Source organism: Tamandua tetradactyla, chromosome 1 (genome assembly GCF_023851605.1).
Source record: "Tamandua tetradactyla isolate mTamTet1 chromosome 1, mTamTet1.pri, whole genome shotgun sequence".
NCBI lineage: Eukaryota > Metazoa > Chordata > Mammalia > Pilosa > Myrmecophagidae > Tamandua > Tamandua tetradactyla.
The window spans coordinates 205,925,410-205,943,791 of record NC_135327.1 but is presented as its reverse complement, the minus strand read 5'-3'; the positions used below and the strand labels follow the sequence as shown (position 1 = coordinate 205,943,791).

Below are 18,382 nucleotides of genomic sequence, written 5' to 3'. Positions count from 1 at the left end.
TGTCCATTGTCTGTCCATTGTCTGGGTGACACTGTTTGAAGCACCCCAAAGGACACTGAAGATGCAAGAGAGACATGAAAATGCTGTTCCTGTTTTGGGGGTATTTGCAATCAAGTCTTACTCTTTAAGTAGTCACTTTCTAAAATCCTTTTGTTCAGTCAGCAGCTTTAGGTAATTGTAGAGTTTTAAGCCTTGGTTTAATGTTAGTTGACATTACAGAACATGACTTCAGCCTATAAAATCCATTGGACCGCCTCCCCTATAAGTAAAATCATATTTCTCAGATATAAAATTTGGATGTGATCCAATTTCAAAGTGCCATCTAGTGGTGGTGTCCCAGCAAATGATAGTCCCAAAATTTATTTGTATATATAGCCCTAGAATATTGAGAGTGGGATATTTGCCATACCTTATTTAAACAGAATATTGGTATAATCTGAGATGGATTGAAAAACATTTTGTTCACTGTAAAATATTCTCTGTAGAATTCTAAACACATTCGTAGTCCTAGCTCTGTTGCAAGGCCTCAATTTCCCTCAGTGTAAAATCCCAGGATGTCTTACACAAGTCATCTAAGGAAGTGCTTTGGTCCATGGCCTGGTTTCCAGTCCCATTAGCTATTTCTCTCAGGGACTGAATGTAAACTCATTGTTGATGCACCAGTGAAATGTTGAGGTGCAAATCCCAAAGTCGTTGGCTTTGGTAGAATAGTTAATTTTATGTAATTCTTTCTGGCAGAATAAGCTCTTTGTCATGGTCACAACTGGTACTTTATCATTGCTTAGGATGTAGTGGAGGCTCAATAAATATTTGTTGACAAAATGAATACTTGTGCCTGAAAATTATAAGAAGGCATGGATCCAGCTTACCTAAAAACTATGTCGAATCATTTAGGAAGTGCAATTGATTGATTGGACAAAGTACTGTCTAGTTTCGTTCCAGTTTGTTCAAGATGCTGGAATGCAATATACCAGAAATGAATTGGCTTTTATAAAGGAGATTTATTAAATTACAAGTTTACAGTTCTAAGTCCACGAATATGTCCAAATTAAGGCATCAACAAGAGGATACTTTGCTCAAGAAAGGCCAGTTGTGTCCTGGGATTCTCTGTCGCATGGGAAAGCACATGGCAATGTCTACTGTTCTTCTCTCCTGGCTTCTGGTTTCGAATGGCCCTCTCAGCATCTGAGGGCCATTTGACATCTCCTGGGGCAGTTTCCTTTTGCATCTTCAAACGTCTGTGTCTGGGCATCTGCTCTCTCTGTCGGCTCTGAGCTTTCTCCCTCTGTGAGCCCCTTTACGGACTCCAGTAAACTAATTAAGACCCACCTTGAATGGGCAGGTTCACAACTCTTTGGAAATAATCTAATCAAAAGGTCCCACCCTATAATAGATCCACCCCACAAGATTGGATAAGGATTTAAAAGCATGGCTTTTTCTGGGGTACATAATAGTTTCAAATTAGCACAGTTTCTGTCTCCATGGACAATTAGATTATCATCACACCCTGAGTGTGTTCTATTAAATTGTGTTTTGAGTCATTCCTTTAGCTTGTCATTGTAGCTGATGACCCTTCCCAGGCTTTGGACATCTTTCACCTAAACTGACTGTCTCCTGGAAGAGAACATTCTCATTTTTATACTCCATGCATTCTGGAGCAGATTCGTTTTATTTGTTTTGACAGGTTATTGCTTTGGGTATTTCCCTCAAAAGGCTTCTTTCCACTCTGCTTCTGCCAAAAGCAATTATTGTCATCATTTGTAATTACAACATTTCTAAAACGACATTTGGCACTGTACCCAGCTTAGCTAATGCATAAATGTAGGTTTCTTTATATCATTGGCAAATATATTAAGAAATGATAGAAACATGCATCCTAGAATAAAAAGATAGAAGGAATCCTTCATTTAGTAGAACTTGTGTCATCAATGCTAATGTTCAGAATAACTGGGATTCTAGAGGGCTTACGAATAAGAGAGGATATTCTAGTAATTGAGCACTTAAACAGGCAGCATTCAGAGATGTCTGAAGGAGAATCCAAATCAGAAGGAAGAAACTGATGTGGAAAATTCAGCAGACTGGAATAGGAGCCAGTATCTCAGCAATCTTAAGATCCATTTAAAGGCTTACCAGAATAATCACATTCAACTTTCTTCGGCCTGTGAAATCTGATCCCACTTGCTGTTATTCTCAACTTCTTGAATGGTTTTGTCAGCTTCAATTTGGAACCTTGTTTTCTTTAAACACTAAGACATGAAAGTCATGAAAAGCCAATATTAGAGTAACAAAGTTCTCTTGCACCATGACTCCTTGGTAGGATGGGCACCGACGGCTGACATCTGCTCAGATGGTAACTTCCACATCCCAATTGCATGCACCCTGAGCTCAGGAAATAAAGACACTTCTAATGTGGCCAACTCAAGTTGCTGAGAGGTGATAGCAGCAAATGTCCAGTCTGACACCAAGTGTTCAAGAATGGTTTTATTCTTGGTCTTTGGTGGGGTGGTCTTTGAGCAGAAAATCATTCAAAGTAAGGTAGTGATAGAAATATTGCTAAATTGCTGCAAATTCTAACTGTAACTGCTCTTTGAAGGTTCAAGAAAGCAGAATTAGGACTTTTGGGTAGAAATTATAAAGTCATATTTTGGCTCTAGGATATCAAGATGAGTTTTATAGTGAATCAGATATCTGAGGTAGAATGAATTGCTTCAGGAGGTACTGACTTCCTTGGCACTGGAAGAGATTAAAGGATCAATGAGGGTTACTTTAGATCACCTCTGTGGTCCGTTTGAATGCTGGATGTCCACTTGTCCGGGATTCTGCTCTGCAAGTGAGGAAAGGAAAGGGTCACATCTACCTTTCTATAATCACGGAATGACTTATGCATTTACTTGTTGGTGAACACATTGCAGAAAAGGATTTAAGGTGGTGAAGATAGTTCTCCTCCCCTCTGTAAATCTGGCTTTAAATATGAACTATTGGAAGCCCATCATTTCTTCTTCAGAGCTGGCTTTGTGATGCCAGTGAGTAACAGCCTTATTGTCTGTGATGATTCAGGTCAGAATAAATGGCTGTAGTTCACAAAGAAGGACAAAATGCTTTTCAAAAAATGTATTTTTTTTTCAGCTCAATTGGTGAGTCATTTCGTTGAGCTTTTAGTCCTTTAAGTTGATAATATGCCTAGAGGGAGGCTGGAAATAGGAAATAGATCAATAGCTTTGATAGCCAAAATGAAGATAATTCATTTTCTTTAAAATTTTATATCAGAATGTTATAACTCCAAGGAATCTTTTAAAACTCCCTTTTCAGTATACTTTTACAGAAGAAATAATGGAAAACTGCAGTGATACAGCTCAGGAACTGTAGGTTAATGGAAGGAATTCAGAAATTCAGTTAATATCACCCAGGCCCATCCAGTGGCAAAAAGCATGTTAAGAACTTCCACTGTGTTTTGCTGACCCTGTCAGCTTTTATCCAGGTTCGGTCTTTTTCATTAGAGAACACAGGGGCAATTAGAGCAAAGCATACATCCTCTTGTTAAAGAAATAAAAATAAATGAGATATGTGGAAGCAAAAGAGAGCTAACTACTTTGGAGATGTTAAGACTTCTAAAAATAGGTCCCAATCAGAGCACATTTTCTCCCTTGACAACTCCATGCCTTGTAGCCAGCCAGGCACCCTGCCTTTGTTTTATTTTCTGTCACTTTGTCTCATGACTGCAGTGAGTAAGGAGTCTCCCTTCTCAGAAGGCGGCTGTGCCAACTCACTCAGACCTGAGCCAGGAACAGGCTTCCCTTCCTCACTTTCCCCTTCACAGGGCCCTCCAGAGACTGAAAGAGCTCACCTGGAGCTCCTTTTGGCTGGAGCACTGAAATAGGCCTGGCACTGCACTTCCAAACAAGGGTGCATGGATCAGGTAGTTCCCCACTATTCTCGTGCCAAAAACGGTGCTGTGGGTAAAGGAATTTGTTGCTTTCCATTCTCAGTTTAACAAGTTTTCCAACAGAAAGGCTGGCTCCCAGCATTTTTCCCTCCCCTTTTTTGTATGTATGAAAATTTATATAATTAAAATGTTTAAAAAAATATTGCTTTTTTGTATATATGTTATGTTTCACAATAAAAAATGTTAAATGTAAAATGTTGAGAGAGGCCCACAATTCTAGAACTGCTAACATCTTGCATATTTGCTTTAGCTCTATTTGTTACTAGATTGTATAGTACATGCCTGGTGGAGCTGCATGAAGTTTCAAGCAGAAGCATTTCAGCCTCTGTCCATGAAAAATAAGGACATTTCCCTATATAACCGTAATTCCATTATCACACCTAAGAAAATAACAGTAAGTCCCTGCTATCTAGATAACTATCCCAATTTATCCCTAGGTATCTAATATCTAGTCCATATTCTTATATTTCCAATTTTGTCAATAATTTCTGTATTGCTGTTTTTTGTTTTGAGCAGGGAGCTAATCAGGGTTCATTTGCATTTATTGTTATATCTCTTTAATTTCTTAATCCAGTACAGTTTCTCCATGTTTTTTTCCTGCCTTTGTGACATTGACTCTTTTTTAACAGACAGGTCAATTATCTTGTAGAGTATCACACATTCTGGATCTGCCTGAGTGTTTCCTTATGGTGTCATTGAATTGTTCCTCTATCCCCTGTATTTCCTTCAAATTGAAACTTGGGCCTAAAGGCTTGATTAAATTTAGGTCAAACATTATTATTATTATTATTATTGTTATTATTATTATTATTATTATTGACATTGAGCATCTGAGAGCTCCTTGTACCTCTCTTTAAACATTTCCAAACTTGTAGAAAAGATGGGGGATGGGGAGTGGCGGATACTGGAAGCCAGTCTTTCTGCTGTCAGACTGCGTATTCAGATGGTCATCTTAGAGTATGCTGTGTACTTCTATTGCCTCACATGAGACTTCCAATTCATGCTATTTGATCACTTGTTTGGGGAAATGCTTGCCTGATCATTCAAAAACAAAGTTATTTTTCCCTTTGCAATTGTCAGGTAATCTGTGGGATTACTGGTCCCATGCCAGTCCTAGTTCCTTGTAATTATAAACTTTCACCTGATGTTTTTTGTATCTATTAATGATTCTTACTTAAATCAGGTATGTATTAGGGTATCACAAAACATTTACTGTGCCGATGCTAATAATTGTTTACCCATATATTATCATTCTTCATAAAGAAGATTTTTTTCTCATCAACTTGAAAAGAATTATATTTCCTTCTGAAAAGACAAGCTAAGAGTCCAAGTATTGTTTGGACACTCACAAAGTACTTAACTAGATTTCCTGTCACACAATTGTTTCATTAGTCTTTGTTTATATAATAAATAGAGTTGATGTTGCTGGTTTACAGATGACATTAAAAAATACGTACAGTGGGGGACTTAATGGTGTTATATTCATAAGATAGACTATTATGTAGCTATTAAAATGATTCTACTTTGTATGAATAGCATGAAAAAAATGAATGATCTATTTTTAAATGGGAAAAGCAAGGAAGATAGTGTACTTAATATCCCATTTTCGTAAAACGATATTACATGTAATGTCTAAGTGAATATATATATACATGTATACACATGAGTAATGGAATATCAAAATGAGACTGTGTCTCAGTTATCATTAAGACCCTAAAGGTGACAGATACCTTCCCAAAGCAAGGAACTGGATTCCATGTGCAGGATTTATGAACGAGGTGGCTAGATTGGTTTTTTAATAGTGAACTCAACACCTACTTACAGTGTATCTAAGCTGAGCCAGAGCCTGGATGGAAGAGCTGTTTGGGAGATTTCTTTGGAGAGAACTGTTGGGATGCTGTGTCATTTCACACCCTACTCTATGGAGGAGGGAGATTCCTTCAAGATAAATAAGTGAGAGGAGTGTTAAGAGAAACTTCCACTTGGAGAAATATCAGAATTAGAGATTGTGGCTGCCAGCATCTCAGTGGGGCTGGATAGAGAGGGCTGCCCTGGGGAACAGCAGCCCTTCCTCCAGCAGTGAGTTGAAAAGGCATGTTTGGGGGAGCCAGCCTGGGCTTGTGCTAGGTTTTCCCCAGAAACACTCCCAGAGTGGGAGCTAAGAAATGAATCCGAGGTAGCCAGCTGGAGGAATTGGGAGGGTAGGTGGTGGCTTCTAGTGGGAGAATCTCCGAGAAAATCACCCAGGTGCCCCATGAGAGGGTCAACTCTGACCCTATAGCCAGCACAAGGGTACCAGCAAGTAGCTGTCAGTGAGACTTTTTTTGCCCTCATCTCTCCTCCCTCCTCCTCACCCCCAACCCTGCAAGGGAGTAAAGAGAGAGCACACCCACACCCTTTTCCTCATTGCAGGCTACCAACCTAAAAGAAGCCCAAGCTGGGGAAGTAACAAAGCTTTGTATCTAAAGCATGAAGCCAGACACATCAAATAAGGAACTCAAACTGTTCATTAAACTAGACGTGTTCAGATAACTCGTTTTCTAAGAATGATCAGGAATTCTCTGGGCCCTGCCAATGGTTTCTTCCAGCAACAGAGAAGGAAACTGCCCAGGAAGAAGGTTCAAAGGGCTGAAGCTGTTTTAACTTTTCAACTTTTTAACTTTATAAATTACATACATCATTATAGTGTAAACATATTATTATATACTATAATAAACATAAACATTTATAATGCACATACAAAAGGCTGTTAACTAAGTCATTGACAGTGGTTATTACCAGGGATTGGGATTAAAGGCTGTGCTTTCCTTTTCTTCTTACATGGATTTAGGGAATATCTGGGTTTGGTTCCAGGGGCCATATAATACTTTCACAATTGAAAGATGCAAGCCTGGAATATAAACAGAATTTCAAAGACATGTTTAAGTGAGGTATTTTCATTATCACCTTAAATAATAAAAGTGCTAAACTGTTTCCTTTAGGAAACAATAACAGTGGTATGGTGGAGAGAGACTTTTGAAATGAGAATTTGGTGATAGGTTTTCGTCTGTTTCTAATGGGTTTTATGACCTCGATTGAGTCACAGTCTCTTTAGGGCACAGACTCCCTCCTCCATAAAACAACATGTTTAATTAAGTAGGCTAAAAAGGTTCTTTACAATTCTCAAATCCTTTCCTCTTTTAAAATGACAGTCTTTTAGCTGACACACTAATCCAGAGTAATCTATTTCCTGTCCTCTCCTGGCAGCACACTGCTGCTTTAAACTCTATTTACAAATAGAGTGAGAAACACCTGAAATTTGCTTTTTAAAAAAGTGCTTTTTCCCCACTCAGTGGTCTCAAACCAAAATATGGGAATCAAAAACAACCATAATAACAAAATCCCTTCTCCAGGCTCTGGAAAAGCCAGCCCTGCTTCTTCTGTGGGATCCCCTGTCCTTCCATCCACTCCCCCGACGTGGCTGCCTTTGAGGAGCCTCCCCAGTACTGCTGCAGGGAGAGCCCGTTCCTGTCTCCTTGGAGGAGCTGCCTGATTGCAGAGGAGTCCCAAGTAGCCATGCTTAAAGATGGTATAACCTTATAGTCATGTAGTTCAGAGGTCCTTGGGGAGCTATATACCACCAGTGGGAGACATACATCAGCTGGGTGCAGTGTTTTCATTAAATTTGGCCCCACCCCCAATGAGTGGCAGAAGTTTCCAGAAGACTCCACCTGCAGTGCATATGCAGAAGTGGCCTCAGTCAACCTAAGAACTCTGGAGGGACAGGTGGAGAATGCAAGCCAACTTACTGTAATGTACCTTCCAAGGCTGGACACTTTTGGCTCTCAGAGTAAATAATGACAGACACAGGATAGGCTAGTGCTTAAGAAAAGGGGCTTAACTATTTACTAGCCACCTTACCGTTGGTGGTTTAATTAATTACACCTGTGTCCTCATATGTCAAATGGAACAAATACTACTACCTACCTTTTGGATTTTCCATGATTAAATGAGTTGATATACATAACGTGCTCAGAACAGTGCCTGCCCATGGTAGGTATTATATGTTGGCTACTGCTGTCCTTTTTGTTGTTAATATCATACCTGGACACAGAACAAAACCTGAAAAGAACTAGTACCATCTGTCTTCCTTTAAAAAAAAATCACCTGAAATCTGGCCAGTTGCTTTAACATTTGCATCCTGTCATCCTGAAGATATAAAAGGAGGAGAAGCAAGTGGAGCGACACCACCCACTGGGCTCCAAGACTCCCAGTCACTTTGAAATTGTAATACTAATAATAAGTGTCAGTAGATTCCTTGTTGGGAGCTCACTTAATACCAAGCTCTATGCCAAGTGGTTTTTGTAAGTCTGCTCTAACAAAGGGATTATCTCCATTTTACAAATGAAACTGAGGCTAAGCAATTTGCTCAGGGTCAGAGCTCATAAACTGCAGGGTGGGAGCTGAAACCCAGCCAGTGCTCTTTACCCCCCACGTGCCTCTTTCTCCTGGTTTGTGTATTAGGAGGAGGAATACCTGCTACCAGAGTTTCTCAAACAAGTGCATGAGAATCACTGGGAGGACTTGTTAAAAGAAAACCCAGATGACTGGGCCCCCTCTCAGGGTCAGTTGGTCTGGAGGGGGGTCATGCAGAAGAATATTTCTAACAAATTCCCAAGTGGTCTGCTGTTGATCTGGGGACCACACTTTGAGAGAACCACTCCATAATTGACCTCGCAGGGCCTTTTTAGCATCTGTATTTTATGGCTGTGGGTTTCTAGGTTTTTGGTGCTCAACTCTGGCAACACCTGGTAATCTTTTAAAAAATACATAAGTTAAAAATAAACAAAAGTAATTAATTAATTAAAAACTATGCCCAGGCAAGTTAAATCAGAGCCCCTAGGATGTGGGGCCCAGCCATAGCCACTGATAGTGTGCCCCAGGTGAATATTATACAGCTGGGACTGATGACCCACTACTCACCTTCATTAGGAAGCCAAGGTGGTTAAATTTGGAGGGACCAAAGGACTGTATTTCACAAGATCTATATCCTACTTACTGCTTTGTTGCCATCTAGCCCCATAACCATAGACGTCAATATCCACTTCTGAGTATGGGTTATTGTTGCTAAATTTTCCCTGTAAACTTGGAAGTCTGTAGGAACACCCAAGAAGAAAACATAAATACTGTATAGCAAATCCCTGGTCTCTTCTTAGCTAATCTGTTCAGGAATATTACTATGTACAGGTAAAAGTCCATTGCAACTAATAGCATCAAGGAGAGTTCTGTATAATAAAGCTGCTTCTGTGTGCTGCCAAATAAGCCTTGGAAATGATTTTGTTCTGGCCACAGCAAATTTTGTACAAGGAGTGATCAAGGTACAAGAACTGCTTTTTTTCCTGATTTCTCTTGAGGTGAAATAACTTTAAAAAAAAAAAAAGCAACCACCAAAATAATCCCTCTTTCCATACTAAAGGAACTTGGACTTGATTGTATGTTTTCATTGTGGACAGGGAGGGAGAGAGGCAAGTTGAGCTATGCTGATCCCAAACTGAGACCTTTACAGTTTTTTTCTTCCTTCTCTTAAATAGCAATTATGTCTTAGTTTCTCTCATCCTTTTCCTCTTCAAACATCTTATTCACATTTAAACACTCCCCTGAACTCTCAAACTCCTGCACAACAGAAGAGACAGAAATCCAGGAAGAAGGAAAGGATGAAATGAAGTATACATTATTCTTCTATCTTTATCTTGCTGCATTCCTAACTTTTTTTTGATGGATTTGGCTAGCTGCTCAGTTTCATATATAGCTCCGTGTAACAAGTAAAATGGTATTTAGTGGAGTATTCCATTACAGCAAAGCAATTGAAATTCCTGATATAGATTGTTATAAAGGGTTTTTACTCACTAAGCTCTCTTTAGGAAGAATTTTGGGCATTATCATCTGGAGGAGAAGCAGTGGGGACCCTAGAGAACTCTGCCCCTCACCAACACTGTGGTTGGGAAGTTTGTCCTGGTGAGATTTCTAACTCTTCTCCTGGTTGAATGAATATTCATAAGGCCTTCATTGGCCAGTCCTAGGAAAAGCAGAAAGGGTCATTCATTGAGTACCTGTAGTTCTGTACAATGGGGATAAGTTGACTTCAACAGGCTTCTGGCCCTCATTCAGCTCATGCTCAAAAACTTCTAGGCTCTTCTGCAGTCTGACTTTTGGCAGAAGATTTGCTGCATACGACTAAGTTTAAAATAAGCTTTCTTGAATGAAGAATATTATTGGTAATATTTGTTCTTAAATGTAGAGGAGAGCACATTACCAACTGTTACCTTACCTGAGACCTTAGTATCAGAAACAGGTTTATTTCTCAGTGTGTCCTTTCTCCACCCACCTGATCCTGCAACTCATTCCTCACACTATTTCTAAAGAAAGGTAATCCAGGATGATAAAGTTTCCTAGTGTTCATCTTTAGGGCACGCAGTCCCACTCTGCAGGTGAACTCTTCTCTCCTTCCCCAGTCTTGGGTTATGTAGCTGAAGCTTCCTTCTCTCCCTTATGGATGATAACAGTATCACCCACTCTCTGTAATTGCTCACCTTCTCTCAATATGTGTTGGGGAAATACTTTATTACCATTGTACAAATGAGAACAGTGCAGTTTTCTCTTCATGAGCCAGGCCAGCCAAGTTTTCCTAAACTGTTTTACCCCTTCTGTACTGTGGAGTTGAGTATAGTGTAAGAGACTAGACTTCTTTCAAGATAGAAACAGGGAGAGGAGGGAGGGGAAAAGTAGAAAAATTAGGGTATCCAGTCCCTAATTTTTTTTGCTTGGTACACGGAAGTACCAATTCTCCAAGCAAAATATGTGTTGCACAGTTCAGTGCAATACAAGAATTTGTGAAGTAATGTGTGACTAGGAACCACGGTGTGTGCAGAGAGTATAGGACATGCATGACACTTGCATTGATATTCTTATGAGGTAAGTCTTTACAGTCTTATCTTTAAAATAATAAACTTTGCATTTGCATTGCACTTCACTATATAAAATACATGTTCTACTATCCCATTTGTTCACATGTACGAATTGGAAGGGATTTATTTCCATTTTACACAACGGGTTTGATGAAAAACCTAGACTCAAATTTATATCTTTCAGCTCCATGTCTAGTGCTTTTATTATTATATCATCTTAAACATGGAATACTTCAATCACAGGAAACTTCCCATATGTCCCAGTTTTATGGTATTGGTAACAAGTCCAGTGAGGTCAAGGAAGGTACATATTGATGCCACCTAACATAGAACAGTGATTGTCAAAGGAAAAAAGCAGTGACTACGAAGTCAAAAGACCTGGGTTATCCTGCAACTTTGAACAATTTTCATAATGTCTGTGGACCTTGCTTCTTCTCCATTGAGTATAAGAATGGGGGTTACTGCCTCCTTCAAGGATTTAAACTAAGAGCATCAAATGAAATATTTGCAAAAGTTCTTTACTAGATAAAGTGCTATGCAGGTATAACACATAGGTAGTAGATTCATGTTGCATTTTTCTTGAAAATTAATTGATGTTTAGGGCGAGTCACGGTGGCTCAGCAGGCAGAGTTCTCACCAGCCATGCCGGAGACCCGGGTTCGATTCCCGGTGCCTGCCCATGCAAAAAAAAAAAAAAAAAAAAAAATTAATTGACGTTTATATCATTGAAAAAATGTGAAAGAAAATCTAAGAGTCAAAATAGCACATGTACCATCATCTGTAAAAGTTATGACTTGGCTAGGGGTACTTTAAGGAGAAAATTGCTTCCTTGGGTACAACAAGATTATGGTTTCCTTTTAATTAAATAGATTCCTCCCCACTCAGTATGAGTTTTCTCCCTTAGCTAAGTGGCTTCACTTTAAGCTGAATTGCCACTGTCTTCCTCAGAATTTCTACTTGTAGCCAATCTTTCCTCTTTGCCCTATATTTTCCAATATACTGATAAGAAAAGAACATGTTCTAATAGCAGCTTTTTCTAAACACTATTCACCAATTTCCTGTGTATTTTCCATTGAAGGTTCTGTGAAGTTTAAGAAACTTTACCTTGTAGGCTACATGGTACTGAAGATCAGTTCTGAATCACTTAGTCTAAAATGTCTTTTTCAGTAGATGAAGCTACCTTTCAAGCAAAAAGTTAGAAAGCCACCAATATCAGTTGGACTTTGCTTTTTTCTTTTTCTTTGAACCTTTGCTAGTTCACTAGATACGCTCTTAGCCAGGTCCCTTTTCCTGACTCACGTGTTACTCCACCTACAGCATCATTTCCTCCTTGAACCTCTGTGACTCTCCCATCATGCCGAGCAGCTAATAGGCCTCTCTGGAATGCTGCTGTACTTCTGCTCCACACAGTTGGCTCTCTGTTTCCCAAGGATGAGTAAGGTTTGTTCTTATTTTAGTCATTTATGGCTGTATAAAAAACTATGCCAAAACTTAGTAGCTTCAAAAAAATTCCCAGCAATTTACTATTTTTCCCATGATTTTGTGGTCTGACTAGGTCAGTTGATGGTTCTTCAGCTGCATTAAATCTTCTTTAACTCCGTTCTTTTGCCAGGCAAGACTGGAGGGTATAAGCAGTCTCCACTCACATGTATGGCAGTTTGGTGCTTCTCTGCATGGCCTCTCCTCATGGCTACCTCCCACCAAAGGTGTCTCGGTACTCGGGCTTATTACAGATGGCTACCATCCAGAGGGAAAGCAGACGCTGTCAGGCATTAACGACTAGGCCCGGGACTAGTATTCCTTCTGTTGGTCAAAAAAAGTCACAAGGTCAGCCCAGATTCAAGGAGAGAGGACATACATCCCAGGTCTTGATGGAGTTACAAGTGTATAAAGGAAGGGAAGGAATTGATTGTAGCTATCTTTGCAGATTCTCTACTAGGTTTGCAGTTAATGTCTATTAGATGTGTTACTGTTGAGTACTTAATTAAATAGCAGGTAAATTGATATAATATGAAAAGAAACATTAGTCTCTAGAAAAAATAATGGGATGTTCTGGAAAGATTAGAAAAAGTAAGTTGCTAAGCAGCTGTAGAATTAGATGCATGTAAAACAACTATAAAAGTTTAGGGGGGATGGATTATAAAAATTTAGCTTAGCAAGAATTTAAGTCCACTCCAGTTTAAATAAATTAAAATTTGAAATCATAGATAGGATATTACAGTATAACTTCCACAAGAATTACATTTAAAAACCCAATCATTAGGCTCATACTCAAAGGAAAGGTTTTGCTATATATTCTAAAATTAAGTAGCAAATGTACATTAAAAAAAATTTTTCATTTTTACAAACATCCCTCCTTCCTGTTCTCTTCCCAACCCTCCTGTGGTGGTTTGGAGCTTTATGTAGCCCAGAAAAACATGTTCTTAAACCTAATCCATTCCTATGGATGTGAACCTATTGTAAGGCGAAACTTTGATAAGGTTACTTCATTTAAGAGGTGGCCCACCCCAATCAGGATGGGTCTCAATCCTATTACTGGGGTCTGTTAAAAGCAGAATGAAATTCAGACAAAGAGAAAGCCACAGGCAGAGCAAACAGAAGCTGATCATCAATGAAACCTGGAAGTGACGGGTAAATCCAGGAGATGCCACCATATGCCTTGCCATGTGACTAGCTAAGGACTAAGTATCACCAGCAGCCAGCCCCAGAGTGCCATAGTCTTTGGGAAGAAAGCATTGCCTTGGTGATGCCTTGATTCTCTGGGCCTCAAAACTGTGAATTAATAAATTTCCACTGTTTAAGCATTTTTTTTGCTTAAGCTGCCGAAGAAACTAAAACTTACTTTGGTACCAAGAGAGGGGATGTTGCAAATACCAATGATGTGGAAATGGCTTTGGAATTGAATAATGGGTAGAGGCTGGAAGAATTGTGAGATGCTTGATAGAAAAAGCTTATTTTTCTTTGAAGAGACTGTTGGTAGAAATACGGGCACTAAATATGCAAAAATCCTTAGAAGGAAATGACGAATGTGTTATTGGAAATGGGAGGACAGGTGATCCTTAATTTTTAAGTGGCAGAAAACTTTGTTTTGAGTTTTGATGACACATGAATGCAGAACTTGAAAGTGATGAATTCGGGTATTTAGCTGAGACGATTTCCAAACTAAGTGTGCAAGATACAGCCTGGTTTCTCCTTGCAGCTTATAGTGAAATGAGAGAGGAAAGGGAGAAGCAGAGAACTGAACTCCTAGGAAAAAAGAAACCAGAAACTGATGGTTCAAAAAATTTGAACCTATCCAGATAGTGTGCTCTTAGACTAGGGTCAGAAGTGACTCTCTCAGGAACCTCCCTGCGTGACCAGAAAATGAGTCCCTGGAGAATAGTGTTCTATGAGAGGGTTTAACTGAACATGGAACTTGATAGCAATTTCTGTGGAAGTTAGGATCAGAATGCTATCCAGGAAGGATCTGTGGAAAGTCTTTTTTGTCTGATTGTTTGGACCCATATGAACTATATGCAAACGTGACAAGTTTTTTTTTTGCAAAATTTGGTTGAGTGGAACCACTGACAGCATGGACTGAAAGGGGAACAGAGAAGGGACAAATTGAAGGAAGAATGGCTTCAAGGGTAAAATCATGAAAACTAGGTCTTGACCAAATACATCTCCTTGGGCCAAGAGAAGGAACTCACCCATGTGTCTGGGAAGGGTGGTCCATCCCTATACTTGGAGGGGGAAGGCCTTCCATCCCATTGTTCAGAAAGCATGCTGACATCCTAATGCTCACAGATGGTGGGGCTAATCCCCGGCTTTCATGGAGAGTCTAACCATGACTCAAGTACTTAGAGTGGGGCCAGGACCCCCAGGTTTGCAGAGAATCTGGTTGCCATCTCAATGCTTAAAGAGGATGGAGACTTCACTCCAGTGTTTGGGGGGCAAGGCTGCTGTGCAGGCCCTGGGAAGGGGTTGGGGCTGCTGCTCCATCAGGCTGGGAGTACAAAAACATCAATCCTCAGATATCTATGGAATTTGCCCTGCTGGGTTTCAGAATTGTTTGGGACCCATGACCCCCGCTTTCTTTACAGTTTATCCCTTCGGATTTTATCCTATGCCTGTACCTCCATTGTATATTGGAAGCAGATAACTTGCTTTCTAGGTTTTGCAGGCCCACAGATGGAGGGGAATTATGTCCCTGGACAAACCATGCCCATAATCAATTTTGATGAAATTTGTATATGGTACTGTTACTAAAATGACTTAAGGCTTTTGGGATGTTGTGATGGAATGAATGCATTTTGCATGTAGAAGGACCATGTCTTTTTGGGGTGAAGAGGGTGGCGTGTGGTGGTTTGAAGCTATATGTACCCCAGAAGAACATGGTTTTTTTTTTCTTTTCAGAAAAAAACATGTTTTTAAACCTAATCCATTCCTGTGGGTGTGAACCTGTTGTAGGTAGGACCTTTTGATGAGGTTATTTCAGTTAAGGTGTGGCCCATCTCAATCAGACTGGACTAGGGTCCTTTATAAGCAGAATGTAATTCAGAGAAAGACAGCCACAGAGGGAGCACCCAGAAACTGAACATTAATAAAACCTGGAAGAGAAGGAAAACACCAGGAGATGCCGCCATATGCCTTGTCCTGTGGTAAGCTAAGGGCCAAAATTTGCTGTGGGCAGCCCCAGAACACTATAGCCTTCAGGAAGAAAGCATTACCTTGATGATGCTTGATTTAGACTTTTTCTTAGCCTCAAAACTGTGAGCTAATAAATCCCCATTGTTTAAGCCAACTCATTGCATGTTATTTGCTTTGGCAGCCAAGGAGACTAAAACATCCCCTTCCCCCAGTAACCTCTAATCTGCTTTCTATGTCTCTGAATTTTCTATTTCTAGTCATTTCTTATAAGTGATGTCATGCAAATTGCCTTTGCGTGTATTACTTCTTTCACTGAGCATGTTTTCAAGGTTCTTCCATGTTGCAGCACGTCTTATAACTTAGTATTCTCTTATGTGTTTACTAATATTCCATTGTGGGTATATACCACATTTTGTTTATCCATTCATTTTTGTTGATGAACATTTGAGTGGTTATAGCTTCTGGCTAGTGTGCATAATGGTGCTATAAACATTAGCTTAAAAGTATCTGTTTATGACACTTTCCATTTTGGGGAGGTATATTCCATCTTACTTGTTGAGTAACAATGTAAGTAAGCTAGAGTTCCAATTTTTCCACATCCTCTCCAATAGTTGTTATATTCTGTTTTTGAAATAATAGCCATTTTTGTGAGTGTGAAATGGTATCACATTGTGGTTTTTAATTTGCATTTCCCTAACTAATGATGTTGAGCATCTTTTCATGTTTCTGGCCATTTTTATGTCTTCAGAGAAATGTCTATTCAAGTCCCTTGCCCATTTTTAATTGTTTGTCTTTTTGTTGTTGCATTGCACAAGTTCTTTATATATTCTAGATATTAATCCCTTATCCTATACATGATTTGAAAGTTTTTCACCCATTACATAGTGTAGATTTTCTTTTTACTTTCTTGACAATGTCTTTTGATGCACAAAAGTTTTTTATTTTAATGAAATCAAATTTATCTGTTTTTTGTTGTTGTTGTTGTTGTTGTTTCTTGTGCTTTGGTGGCATATCTAAGAATCCATTGCCAAATCAAGATTTGCCCCTTTTATATTCTCAAAGTTTTATAATTTTTATTCTTCTATTCAGGTCCTGAATCCATTTTGAGTTGATTTTTGTATATGGTGTGAGATAGGGGTCTAATCTGATCCTTCTCCACGTGAATATCCAGTTTTCCAACACTAGTTGTTGAAGAGTCTGTTCTTTCCCCAATGTATATACTTAGCACCTTTGTCAAACTCAGTTGGTCTTAGTTGCGTGGGTCTATTTCTGAACTTTTATTCTAAAATTAAATTCTAAAATTTTCCGTTTGTCCAATGCTGTGCCAGTACCACACTGTTCTGATTACTGATACTTTGTAATACAGCTTGAAACTGAAAAGTGTGAGTTCTCCAACTCTGTTCTTTTTCAAGATTGTTTTGCCTATTTGGGGCAGTTCCATATAAATTTGATGATTAGTTTTTCCATTCTGCTAAATAGAATGCTAAAGTTTTATTAGGCTTTGCACTGAATTTGTATATTTCTTTGGGTAATGTTGACACGTTAACAATGTTAACTCTTCCAATCCATGAACATGGCCTGTCTTGCCATTTATTTAGGTCTTAATTTTTTTCAGCAGTGTTTTATAATTTTCAGTATACAAGTCTTTTGTATACTTAGTTAAATTTATTCCTAGATATTTTATTATTTTAGATGCTATTTTAAATGGTATTCTTAATTACCTCTTTGGGTGGTTCATCCCAAGTGTGTAGGCACACAATTGTTGTTTGGGTGTTGATCTTTTTCCCAACACTTTGCTGAATTTATTTATTAACTTTAATAGTTTTCCTCTGGATTCCTGTGTACTTTTTATGTATAAGATCATGTTGTCTCCAAATAGAGACAGCTTTATTTCTTACTTTCCAATGTGGATACCTTTTATTTGTTTTTCCTGCCACATTCCTCTGGCAAGAACTTCTAGTACAGTATTGAGCAGTGGTGAAAATGAGCCTCCTTGAGTATGCTGTTAGTGGGCTTTTTTGTAAATGGCCTTTGTCATGCTGAGAAAGTTCCTGTTTTAGTTTTCTAGGCTGCTCAAACAAATACCATGAGATGGTTCGGCTTAAACAGTGGGAATTTATTCATGGCTTTGAGGCCAGGAAAATGTCGAAATCAAGACATCATCAAGACGATGCTTTCTACCCAATGCCCGGGGTTTATAGACTGGCTGCTGGTGATCCTTGATTCTTCTGTCACCTGGCAAGACACATGGCAGTTTCTCCTGTTGTCTTCCTTCTCTTCCACATTCCATTTCTGCTTCTTATTCCCTGTGACTTTCTCTCCCTCTGTCTGAATTCCACTCTGCTAATAAGGATTATAGTAATGGGATTAGGACCCATTAACTGAGGTGGGTCACACTTTAACTGGACTAGACTGATCAGAGACCCTAATTACAAGGGTTCACACTCATAGGAATGGGTTAAATTTAAGAACATGTTTTTCTGGGGTACATACAGCTTTAAACCACCACAATTTCCCTGTAGTCCTACTTTTCTGAGTGTTTTTATCAAGAAAGGGTACTGGATTTTGTTTAATGCCTTTTCTGCATCTATTGAGAAAATCACATGTTTTTTTCCCCTTCATTATATTTGTATAGTATTTCTTTGTTTGTGTGTTGAACTACCCTTGCATTCTTGGAATGAATTCCACTTGGCCTGTTGTTTAATCTTTTTAACATTCCATTGAATTTGGTTTGCTAGTATTTTGTTAAGGATTTTTGTGTCTATATTCCTAAGGGAAATTGGTCTGTAATTTAGTTTCTCATGATGACTTCACCAGGTTTTGGTATCAGAGTAATGCTGGCCTCATAGAATGAATTAGGAAGTAT

At 39.0% G+C, this 18,382-nt stretch overlaps 1 protein-coding gene and 1 long non-coding RNA gene across 3 annotated transcripts in view; one reads left to right on the top strand and one right to left on the bottom strand.

The window, feature by feature from the left end:
• VIPR2 (vasoactive intestinal peptide receptor 2) overlaps window positions 1–18,382 on the top strand; it is a 134,645-nt gene that overhangs the window by 16,044 nt on the left and 100,219 nt on the right. The window lies entirely within an intron of this gene.
• On the bottom strand, window positions 2,230–9,021 carry LOC143687910 (uncharacterized). Its single transcript, XR_013177728.1, has 4 exons — window positions 8,906–9,021; window positions 6,722–6,833; window positions 2,766–2,824; window positions 2,230–2,246 (listed from the first exon to the last, which is right to left on the bottom strand). It is a non-coding gene; the product is annotated as an uncharacterized LOC143687910 (long non-coding RNA).